We start from the raw sequence: 12,665 nt of genomic DNA, 5'->3' as shown, positions 1-12,665 counted from the left end.
GGAGAAGAAAGACTGTTGTCTTATCTCTTGGCAAATGATGCAAGTTTGCCAGCACGCCCCGAGTAATAAAACGGGTCCATCGCTGCACTTGTCGTCGTTTGTTTCGAGAAGCTTTTTAATCTGCCTGCTTTTTCAGTCTGTTAAGTGTTTGATATGAAAACAGATATCTCTGTTCTTGTTTGTTTCTTTTTGGGGAAAGATGTAGGGCTGGAGCTTCATTGATGGCTGTCGTTTGCTTTTGCTTACAACCTGATGAAAAGCTTCCTCGTGGCTCTCTGCAGCTCGTCGCACAGCAGGTGTTCCCTATTTGTTTATTGTGCTGTTGGCCAGCTTGAAGACGGGCGGCCATGTTGTTGACTTGAATGAGATTCCCTCTCCCCGTGATTCCACAAAGGAAATGTGAATCTGCCCGGAGAAACTACCACCTACCTACATGGCTCGAGCTCAGGATTGAACAATACGAGGCTAATGGGCCTCATCGCTTGCATTGCTGTAATGCAGCAATGCAAGCATAAAGCAGTAGGTGCATACCTCCATGTGGCTTCTGTACTGTGTACAACTTGTCTGCCATATACAGCAAAGTCATCAGCTGGTGTCTTTGATCTGTCATAGCTAGTCGCGTTCCGGGAAGCTTGAGCTGCAGGTCAGCCCACTGGGACTCTGCAGGAAGTCTTTCCCCAAGACATGAGGAATTACACTTATCTTTCATTCGCAGCTATATTGGCTAATCTTATCTAAGCGACTAAGAACAGACTTGCGTATTATTTGCTCACCCTTAGCAAAGGCTTGCAGGTAGGAAGTATTTGGGAGTGTGCTCCGTTTGGGTGAGAAAAGGATTATGGATTGAACAGTCTCTCTTTGGTATTGTTCTTCCATATGAATATCTTTTTTTAAGCTTTTGATTTTTCTTTCTCTTTGCCTGGATATAGCTGGGTTATAGCATAGAAAAGGTGCCAAAGCACTCATTTTAACCACTGTCTGAACTTCCCGGCACTGAAGTACAAAGTCTTTTGAAATTGTTGTGTAGAAAGTGGCTGTAGGACACTTGTCTTTTCACAGTAAGATATATTTTGAGTTCTGCCTTTACGCCAGGATGCAGTAGACCTTCAGAAACGCTTGCTGTAAGATATAAAACAATACACTTTAATTGGGCTAGACTAGTTGGTCTGAGGCTGTTTTCCAAAGATTGGGGTACACAGTACCAATTTAGGAAAAAAAATATTATGCTACAGCATACAGAGACTTTGAAAAACGACTGTTTTGTGATAAAAGTCGCTCATGTGGATGTAGGTATGTGAAAGCGGAACCATAGATAATTATAACCTGATATCAGAAAACTGAAGATAACAGTTTACCTGTGCAGCATGATGGTACAAGCACCATAAAGCACTAAAGTTTTTTAAATATGCCAAAGTTTTTAAAACAAAAAATTGTGTTTTTACATACAAATTTGATCCAGCCGGCCACAACATTAAAACCACTTCCTTTTTGATACTTTTGGACCCTGTGCTTGGGGCTTCTGGGTTTTCAGTGTCAGGTCTGCACCCTTAAAGTCTTTGTTTTTCTTTAGTCTTTCCTGAGGATAATGATAGGGTAAGTTGTCCTGATGGAGGATATTTTCACACACTTCAAGCATGCCGAACAACAATGTGTGCTTATATTCATCCATACATGAAGGGGTACAACACATAAACCAGCGGTCCCCAACCCCCGGGCCACAGACCGGTACCGGTCCGTGAGTCGATTGGTACCAGGCCACAAGAGTTGAGGCTCTGGTGTGAAATTTATGGTTTTCAGGGTGAAAATATTGTCGGACATAAACCATAAAAAAGGTTGGGGACGGCTGACATAAAGTACTCTGAGAGCAATGACAGGCTTCCAAAAGCAACACAGGGTGCCTAAAGATGATCAAACTAACAGTTTTTACCTTTTATTAACCGTACCTTATATTCTATTAAGACGTTATTTTTTTTCACATAGCTCGATAAGTAATTAACTAAATTCTAACATTTTAATTTGTTATCGGACTGGATGCACTTTTATCATATTCTACAATAAACATAATTAGCATTTTAATAAAAAACTGTTTAAAGAAAAAGAGTCTGAGCAGATATTTAATGCCACTATTGAAAAATAAGAAGGCATAGGCTCCTGTCTGGTATTCAAGAGTTTGGCGAATACATGAATGACTTTGAAGTCCAAGTCTTGATATCATGCAAGTGTAGTGTCTTGCCAGTCTCGTTGGCACCCACACAAGCTTCGGATTATGAGCTTGCAGCTACAGATGTAAAGACAAAAATCAGTGTTGCACTTTTATTTTCATATTGCTGGAGACTTGAATGGTGCAGTGGAGCTCCACATGCACGCCCTCTCTGATGCACTATACACTTCCCCCTGATGATATCAGTCAGGTTGTTTGCATCTCTCCTGCCGGTGATTTGGTGCTGTGTTCATCCACTCTGGCACCTCATAGATAAACTGTAGAGAAGCAGCAAACTGTAAAGATGACATTTCTTTCAGCCATTTATTAGACACGGAGAACATCAGATGCCAGGGTGCAGGAGGGTGACAAAGGTTTCTCTTGCGCTGGTCTGTCATTCAGTAGAAAAGCATGCCATGTTCCACTTAAGTATTTATCATTCATCCTCTCTGTGAATTCGGTTAGTGACATCCTCAGGCTTACTCTGCGCGGAGACTTGATCTTTTGTTTATCCCCCACAATGCGGCCTGTAACGGCAAGCGCCTGGCTCAGTAAATATTTGTCTCACTTGACAGAGATGAAGTGGCAAATGTACTCGTGCGACGACTGCACTAAATGCAGCTGTCTCAGGTTTTGATGAGGATGCAATTAACTTTGCGTTTTTATTCGAGTTCAGCAGAGAAAGTGCAAGTTCGAAACAGAATAGACGGTGACACATCCACTCCGCCCCCCCCCCCCCCACCGCACATGTCCCCCTTTCCTGCCTGCCATACATGTGATTGAGAGTCACTAAGAGCTTGTCAGTGAGGGGAAATTAAATTATTATCCCATTTCATCGTGGGAGTTCTTCTCCGTGCTTTCATTTGTTCCTCATTTGTATTCTAGAAACAGGTGGAAATCATTAAAAACAACATCACCGTCTCACAGGTGGTAACTTCAGAATGCTTTTCTTGAAACTCTAAAAATGAGAAAAGATGTTGAAAAAATATTGTTCACCCTGTGACATTGCAAAGAGGAGTTGATTTGACAACACATATATGGCTGCACGTGCCGCCGATGCGTTCGACCTTGTGTAGGATGTAGCAGTTGCTCTACATTAACCTTTTCCCTTACCGCTTTGTTTTAGTGATTGTGATTTTCATGCCTGCTTTAAATGATTGCCGTTCACGCTCAAAACAGCTGAATTTACCTAATTGTGGGACCGAAGGGTGAAAAACATGCCAAACCAAGCTGACGGATAAAGAAACAATATATGCTGCATTAGCATCTTAACCTGATAACGCAAATATTCACTTCAGTAATTAGGGATGAGATTACTGGCTTCTGAGGTTGCCATGGTAATCTTCCCAACTATTTAGTGTTACCATTTCCACCTTAATATGGAAATTGTGTTACTGCATAAGTGTCCAGGGCGTACCCCGCTCCTCGGCCTATGACTGTTGGGGAATGGAGGATTTATAGAACGTGTTTTTGTATGAATTTCCGATGCAGAGTGAAAAATTAAACACTTGCATGCTGTCCTGATTGTGACACTGCCCCCTGGTGATAATGAACAGCTGTTACAGTTATCCTTTAGCTCAGTGCAGATGTAAATAAGATGTTTTGTCTCTTTAACTTGCTAACAGCTCATCAATTATGTAAGCAGAAGCTTTCAGTGTTACCTACTCTCATAATAAAAAAAGACTACACGTTCTGCTGCTGTGTTGCGTTGTGAGACTACAAGCTGCAGACCCACTGCACACCACAACACATGTAGCTTAGTCACCCAGACAAAATAATTTGTTCATTAACATTGGTTATAAAAGAGAAACGCTGCAGAGAGCCATACATGACTGCTTTGTGTGTTAATTCCTGGGCTCCCAGCACCGCTGTCTTCATGCTCATTTTGTAAATACTCAAAAGCAGCTTATATGGAAAAGAATTGGCAATGAAACTTTACTAAATGTTTAAAATATATTGTATCCCTCAAAAGACTCTACTTACTCAAACTGGCTGCTTTGGTGTTATTTAAGTCAACATATTGCTTTAAGGAGAAACTTTATGATGAATTTCAGCAATTTCAGCAAATTTTCCACATGGTTATGTTTATAACTATAATAATTGTAATCACTGTAATTGTGATATGATTTTGTGTGGCTGTCATCTTTCTCCTAATTAGAACATTAATTACACTAAGAACACCTAAATTGGTTGGCACATGCAATTTTCACCCAAAACCAAAACAATCAGCTAAAAAAGGCTTGGATGCTTTGAACACTAAGCTCTGCTGTTTTTCTATCCCAATACACTTTGAACTTGGAGGATATTTTTGTGCTTTTTACATCCATTTCCTGTCTTTGGTGTTTAGTGTAGTTTTAATCCATTTAAGCTGATCTGAATGTAGGAATGTTCATTCCATAACTCATACGCATCAGCCTTCAGACTTTTAGGGTTTAATATAACTATGTTTTAGTTGTTTGAAAATTAAAACACCACAGCTTTTGTTCTCAGGTTGTCTTCCTTTTGAGCTCAAAGGTGTTTTTACCTAAAAACAAGCCTTTCATGTGAAGAAAGGTTGTAGTAAAAGATGGTATTTTTAATGTATTCGACTGACTGTATTCTGGTCCATTCTTAGTAATACCCAGCTCCAGATTTTTATTCTAGAAGGTGTCTGTGAAGGTTCTTAGTGATCCACTAGACTTGGGTGTCCATCTGCATCTAAAGGTCAAAGGTCCCTCTTTCGAGGATGCCAATGTTCACATTTTGGACAGAGAAGACAGATGGTTTGAAAGAAGAGTGAAAGAAGGCATCTGTGTCCACTGTGAACGACCATCTTTGAACAGAGGTGGTGGCTTACGACACCAACTGTCTGCCATCTATTATCCAGTTTTGAGCTCCCTTCCCAGACACCTTAACTCCGACTCACATCCTGGGCCATTTGACCTCAAGAAATCACGTGATAGGGTGGGGCCAGGTTTCATAGTGGGTTCACCTGAAACCTTGGCTGATTGTGGTCCACATCCATTTTCACACCTTGGCTTGTGTGATTAGGTAGGGGGTCCATGACCCTCTTGGGGGGACACTCCCACAGGGCGTAAATCTGGGACTCTCCACCAGTTACTCTTCGAAGTTTCTTGGATGAGAGGTGAAACGTCTTCAAACTTAAAGAAGTCCAGACGTTTTTCTTTCCAAGCGCCTTAGACTATTCTAGAGGATCTTTGCATGTTTTCCTGGTACTGCTATCTTATGCTGAGCTTTGATGCGAATCCTCAGTTCATCCTCTGTCTGAAACCCATGACCTTACTTATCTTTCTTAAAGTCATGCTTGTGACTGTCTGCCCCTTTAGCAGGGTTTGACCAGCTGGTGGGTGGGGCTTCAGTAGCCTCATCACCATATTAGAGTCATCCCTCCACTCTGACATCATGCAAATGTCAGAGTAGAAAAACTATGTGAAACAGAGTGTTTAAAGCAATAAAACACCCAAGCTTCTGGCTGACGGGGATTAATTATGCATACACAATTAATTCTTATTGTGTGAAACTTTGGCCATGCTTAACATGAGCATTCTCCATTTTAACATCATGATGCAAATTAAGGAAAAGCCCGATAGGACCACTTTACATTTAGGTAAAAGATCATGACGATAAGATTGATCTTGCATGTGACATTGTTGCCTACCTATTAATTACATTTGGCCAAACAGTTTGCTGAATAATAAATGCGTTGTGTATTCTTCTGTGACATATTTATGAGCCTTACACGCTAACATAAAATGCTGTTTAGCTTGTACAACATGTTCTCGTGCTGTTTACAGAAGGTTATTTTATTTATGACTGTGTTACTAATTGATTTTTGTGTTTTAGCTCATCTTTTACAGCTTCTTCATTTGCCATTTAAAGAAATTAAGCCCTGAATAATTACCCTTATGAAAGCCGTCTTTTTTCTTCTTCTTTTTCTTGCAGCTACTGGGTCATAGTCTGAAATGTAATGAACAGTTTGAGCCAGATCATTAGTCGACAGCTTTAGCCAAATAAGCACAAAGAAAGCATATGAAGAAAAGCATTAATTATTAATTCATTTCACTTAGACTTTGGAAACTATTCAAAGTACTGGAATGGGACCAGATGTCACCAAATGGGATTTAAAAGAGTGTTTAATTCCTTTACTCCCCCTCCTGACTGACTCTCTTTTTCCATTCATTTGACATTATGTGCCCACAGAGCAAATCTACATGCTTGCGTGCTTACTAAGTGCACCAGAAGAAAACAAATCAGATACCTTTTATTCACTTATGTTCTTATGCTCATTAAAAAAACAACCTTGTACTTTGAACACTCCAGGCCACAAAAATCTTTTCACTCAGTGCTTCTTTTCACAGAAAAGAGTTAAGATTTGAAGACTTGTCTAAACCTATTGCTTTCCCCTGCACTGCTCCATAATGGACTGGCCAGATTGGACATTGTCACTTTTTTTTCTGTCCGTCTTTATTCCGAGCAAGCCCAGCGAACCTAGAAGACTCTTGTCTGTGGTCAAATTGAGGTCCATGTGCCATCAGCAATCACATCAACCTATTAAAGTCCAGCTATAAGTAAAGTATTCTGGCTTTCCTGTCAAAGACTCATATGAAATTTGCCTTATTACTTTTCAACTGTTGTGGTGGTTGACACGGTGATTGATATCAGTCAACAATTTATCAGCAAATATCAAAATATTATAAAAGAAATGCTCATATCAGTTTCCTGCAGCTGCTGACCTTCAACTTGCATGTTTTGTGCAAACAAAAATATGTTTGTCTTAAGATATTTGAGTGAGGCAGAGGTGATGAGGAGATGGGCTCCCACAGTTGGTGCCACTCACACAGCTAAGAACAGGAAACAGTTTGCACAGGGTCACCGAAACTTGACAACAGAAGATTGAAAAATGTTTCCTATTCTGATACGTCTTGATTTCTGCTGCAACATTCATATGGTAGGGTTGGAATTTGGCATAAACCAAATAAAATAGTGATTCATCCTGCCTCGTTTCAACAGGTCAGGCTGATGGAGGTGCAATACTTTTGGGCACTCTTAGTACCAACAGAGCATCGTTTAAACACCACAGCCTACCTGAGTATTGTTGTTGACCATGCCCATCCACACCACAGTGTACCAATCTTTTCAAGCCTGCTGGCTTCATGGTTTTAGCATGTCTCAAAGCTGATATCATCACCAACTGTTGTCTAATTGAGGACCACATGCCGTCAGCAAGCGCATGAACCCACAAAGTCCAGCTATAAGACCCAGAAGTACAGTATTTTGGCTTTCCTGTCATGACATTAAATGTGGCTTTATTTTGGCTCATTATTCAAACAATAGTTGACACGGGTCCACACAAGTATAAAGAAAATAAAAACATATTAAATCCTGACTTTCTCCCTACCTGTATATAATCTTTAAGTCTAATTGGAAGTTCTGTACCATTTCAGTTAAAACAGCACTTATTCTGATTAGTCTTTTATCGAGTTAGACGAGGGCGTGCTGCAGCATTTGCAAACAATGACACAGTTTGCTAAATAATAGCTGCATTTAAGAAAAACAGAGACGTTAATTCAGAGAATATCAGCTCTACAAAGAAAAAACTAATGGAGAAAACCAGGGAAATACATTTATTGTTTTTGTTTTTTTCCCCCTTGAACTGTACTCATTAAAGAGGGGTTTCTGTTTTGCACAAAACTATTGATTATCTCATCCCTAATGGTTGCAGCCACTTTCATAAAATACTTCTTTACAGTCCTTAAAATTGTTATTACCCAGAAACCATTAACTACAGAAGCTCCATCTTCTTATGTTCAAAGTTTATTTCCTTTCTTTGTTCACATTACATTGATTTCCTTTTCCCCTCTTTCCCAGCACACAGTAGTGCTCTGTAGTCTGACACATGCAAACATGTACAGCCTAAATGATATCTCACCAATGTGAGCTTAATTGAATGGCTTTCACACTGTAGTAACACATATATATATACAAACAGCTGTGACTTACCAGTGTTTTCTACAGTTATTGCCTGTTTTACATTTAACTGGTTTGCCACATTTCCTTATTAATATAGCACAATATATGCTACTGCTGGGTTCATGTTAATGTGAGAAGGACTATAAAAATGTTGCTTGTTTTGAAATGGAAGCATTTCTGATAGTGTTTTACTTACTGGAAACTTCCTTTAATGTTAATTGGATATTTTTCTATTAATTTCAATAAACTATACAGTATATACAAGCACAGCAGATATTCCTAATGAAATTACAATGGGAAACCATTATCTGTCTTTATGGGGCGTAATAGAGGATTTGTAAAGGTTAAAATGAAAAGCAAGTGTTGTTTTGACCATTTTTATCTGTATGATTTGTGTGAGTGTTTAGTTTTGTTACAGCATGAAAAATAATTTAACTTCACTGCAAATGCGACCAAAACAAATCTCTGTATTCGCTTGTCCTTTGTGATAAACTATCTCTTAAAACAGAGCGGAGAATGGCAAAAACGGTGTTGCACGTCTGGATAATAGAATGACAAATCAAAGCAGATGTAATGACAAAGAGAGGATGATAAACCAAGAAAAGCATCAATGTGCAGTAACAGCCTCAGAGCTTAAAGCTGCCTCAAGTAAACAAACCGGTGTTTGTTCTAAATAGTACGATGTCCTATTGCAGCGTTCACTCACATTCGGATAATATCGTAAAGGATTTCCAGTTCCAGATGTAAACATTAACCGAAACCTCCACCCTAAAATCAAGTTCCAGCACTTAAAAAGCCCTTCTGAAGAGATTAGGAGTTGTAATAAAATGCCACAAATCTGTTTTCACATGCCTGTGTCATACTTCTAAAACCTCTTTCACACTCAAAATCTTTGTGTCGGACAACAATGTGTTCTGTGCAAAAGGGTCACGGTAAAAATGCACATCAAATAAATGTCCGAACAAAGATCAATGTCAGTTGAGCATATCATAACTGCACCATGTGTAAACATTTTTTTTTTTTTTGCTTTGATGTTACGTGTGCTGGGAAGCTTTTTTTCCCCACTTTGGTAGATTTTTAGCCGTAGTAGTCAACAACATTTTTGTCCAATGTCCCTGAGAGCAAATGTTCTGTCCCATTAAGTATTTAGACAGAGCCTTGGAACAGACAGAAGACCTCTGCCTACCTGTGACAGTGTGGCAGAGATGTAGCTTGAAAAAGAGGCCATGGAGGATATGATCAAGCTTTAGTTCTGAATAAAAGCCTAGTGTCTCAGTTTTGTACAGTCTGAACCTGATCAATAGTTTCCTGATTCAGGTGAGTTAAAAAGGCTGTTACATTAATCCAGGGATGATGAGATGAATGTATGTCTTCACAAAGCTTGCGAAATTGCTTAAAAAAAAAAGTGGTATCCATCTTAACTTTTGACGTGCTGCTTAATACTTAGATTAATGTCAAACCAGAGGTCAAGAGTACTGAGTACTGGCTCAGTATGATCCAAAAGGGAGACTGCTGACGGAAGATTTGTTATGCCACATGCTAGGCCCCAGTATCAAGTACCTTTAGAAATTATATTTTTTTTTACATCCAGGTTTTGACATTAAAAGATGGGCAAAGAGAACTCTGCTTAACGGGATTTGATCAGTGGGTCAGGCATAGGGCTGGGTATCGTCACTGATTTCTAGAATCGATTCGATTCCGATTCACAAGGTCCCGAATCGATTCGATCCACGATTCGATTCGAATCGGGGAAATTTTGCCTCAGACAGTCAGAAATATTATAATTCAGATCATGCATCAGTACATTTCCATAGTTTTATATCTGTAAAAAAGAAAACTGACACTTGCCAGACTTTATCAAAGGTGTAAGCATCACAGCAGATGCCTTTGTGTCAAAGTAGCTGAAGATAAAACACAGAAAAACATGAAGGTGATTTTCCTGGGATTTTATAAAAATATTCTGCAGTACATCAAAAACGAAAGAAAACCATTAATCAACATATGAACATTACCTGATGCTGCTGAAGTGAAGCAGAGTAAAGTTACAGAGGTTTGATTAGAGACACAGCTAAGCGTTTTGCAATTTTGCATAATTTAAAGTTTAAATTTGTTCTGTATTGAACAGCAGAAATGACGCTTTCTTTTCGGAAGTAAGTAAAAGGAAAAAAACGGCCGACAGGCTGTAAACAACATTAGAATTCATGACGATGTTTATGTGAAGCGTAGTTTGGATCTTCTTTTGCTGCTGGTTCGGTCAATATTGTTTGGAGAGAGATAAAACCTGCAGCTCCAGAATCTGCGCAAAAAGGATGTAAACACAAAGCGCGGACCCGCCGAAACATCAGAATCATGAGCTGTCGGCTTTCAGCGCCGACCGTGTCCGTGCCATCGGGTGAGAAAGGCGACATCTCGCTGATTCTGATCCGTCGGCGGGTTCGCGCTTTGTGTTTACATCTTTGTGCAGAATCCTTGTACCTGCTCTCATTTACTGTTTTAGCTGTTTGGTGGTTGTTGAAAATCTGTGAGGTTTAACCTGAGATTCTGGCGTTTCGTGCAAAATAAATTTATATTAAAAAATCAATTCAGGATTTTAATGAACCGATATCACGTTATCCAAGCCAGAATCGATTTTAATCGATAATCAAAACCCACCCCTAGTCAGGCAGAGAAATCGTGTATAAAGAAAATAATACCGGTCCTAAAACTGAACCCTGTGGGACACCAAATTAAACAAATGAACATTACAGAATGTCATATTCTGCTAGCATAAGGAAAACTGTTCAACACCTATAGTGAATGCCACCACTCAATGCTTTAAGGTCTGCCTTTATGCTGTCTTGCTCAATGCTGGTGCAAAGGCATTTGAAGAGAAACAGTTAAGACAAATTAGGGCTTTGTATCAAAATGTTTTTTAAGAATAATTTTGCATATGTCGGTTTTTGTATAGAATTTAAATGCCCGTTCTTTTGCGCTTTGAACTCTTTGTCATACTTGGTCAATATCAACAAAAAATTATATTTAACAAGAGTCTTTTCTTCCTCCCCAGCCTAGTTTTACTGTTTTTGAATGTAGCAGTAGAGCCTTCCCAACCACAAACTTGTATAAAATATGGATTAAGTCGTGGTGGCGCCATAAGTTAGTAGTTCTGTTATGAAGCCTCGGGCTGAGGATATTAGCCTTCACCATCTTTAACCAATGTTTTGAAACCTGGGTCTGACTTTGAAAAAGGACATTGTATTTTCACTGGCTAACGATTTCTGATAGGCAAGTCATTAGCTAGTGCACGTATTTCAAATAATCTAGCTTTCTGATCATCAACCAATGATCATAATTTATAAAATAAATGCTGGCCATGGGGCACTTGCACATTGCATTCGCTTTTCAGACCCGGGAGCTATGTCCATGACAGATTTAGCATTTATGCTAAACAGCTAACTAGCATTGCCTAGCATGCATTTGGTGGGGCATTTTATAAACGTGCATATGTTAATGTTAGAAATACACTCTGTTTGAAAGTTGTGTGCCATAATATTTACTTTAAAGATGCAAGTGTGGTTTATTTATTACTGCACATTCATTTTGGGGTTGTCAATGCATCTCCCTTTAACATTTAAATTACTTGTTTGATTTTGTTTTATTTGAAAAATCTAAATAATTTGCGCAATTGCTATTGGCATGGCACTGCCCAGCACAAAAATGAACACGGACCGACGGCATCCTGAAAGCTTTATTGGTATAGCATCAAAACAGCTTTTATAAGTGACACTGTTTTTAAAAGTTCTGTCGAGGTAATGGGAGGGGAAAAAAAAAGTTCAGACTGTGCTTTTTTTTTTTTTTTTTTTTTTTTTTATATATATATATATATGTGAAGGACACCAGAGGAAGTGGCACTAAGGCTTTCATTGCTTTCATTTATCAGTTAAATAACATAAAAAAAAAAAACCCTTGCCTAAACCTAAAGTGCAAGCTTGGTTCAGAAGTGAATGGATAGTGGTTAAAGTGGTTTACATACACACATTTTAGCCAATCTGTGTCCAGTGCCATAGCACATGCTCCCATCCTCAAACATGTAATGCATGACATGGCCTACGGTACTGTGGAGACTGCAAGCCTTATACTTGATACGAGCGACCTAAGTTGACCATGTTTTATATTAAGGTAAAAATTGTCTAGAGTGAAGAAAACATCAAGCAAGTCCAAATTGTTTTGTCATAATGCACATCTAGCAAAGCACAATGTCACTTTTTACCATATTCAACACATCAGTTCAGCGCTACACTTGTGATCTCAGGTAAAAACCAATGTTAAGCTATATATAGCAAGAGAGCAATTAACAACCTCTGTCCCGAGGACCTAAAAAGAACACAGAAGGAGACAAGTGCTGGTCCTCGAGCACAATGTTAAACCTATCTCACAGACACACACCATTATGCTGATCAATCCAAGAAAAAGCCGGCAGTGTTTGGGCAGCACCGTCTCATTGTGTGAGTTGGTG

The 12,665-nt window shown here is 39.2% G+C and overlaps 1 protein-coding gene across 1 annotated transcript in view; it reads left to right on the top strand.

Moving 5' to 3' along the window:
• tmem132e (transmembrane protein 132E) overlaps positions 1 to 12,665 on the top strand; it is a 409,943-nt gene that overhangs the window by 55,819 nt on the left and 341,459 nt on the right. The window lies entirely within an intron of this gene.

This window comes from Simochromis diagramma, unplaced genomic scaffold, assembly GCF_900408965.1.
Source record: "Simochromis diagramma unplaced genomic scaffold, fSimDia1.1 OVJJ01000216.1, whole genome shotgun sequence".
Classification (NCBI taxonomy): domain Eukaryota; kingdom Metazoa; phylum Chordata; class Actinopteri; order Cichliformes; family Cichlidae; genus Simochromis; species Simochromis diagramma.
Note: the sequence above shows the minus strand (reverse complement) of the source record. Positions and strands in the feature narration are given on the sequence as shown.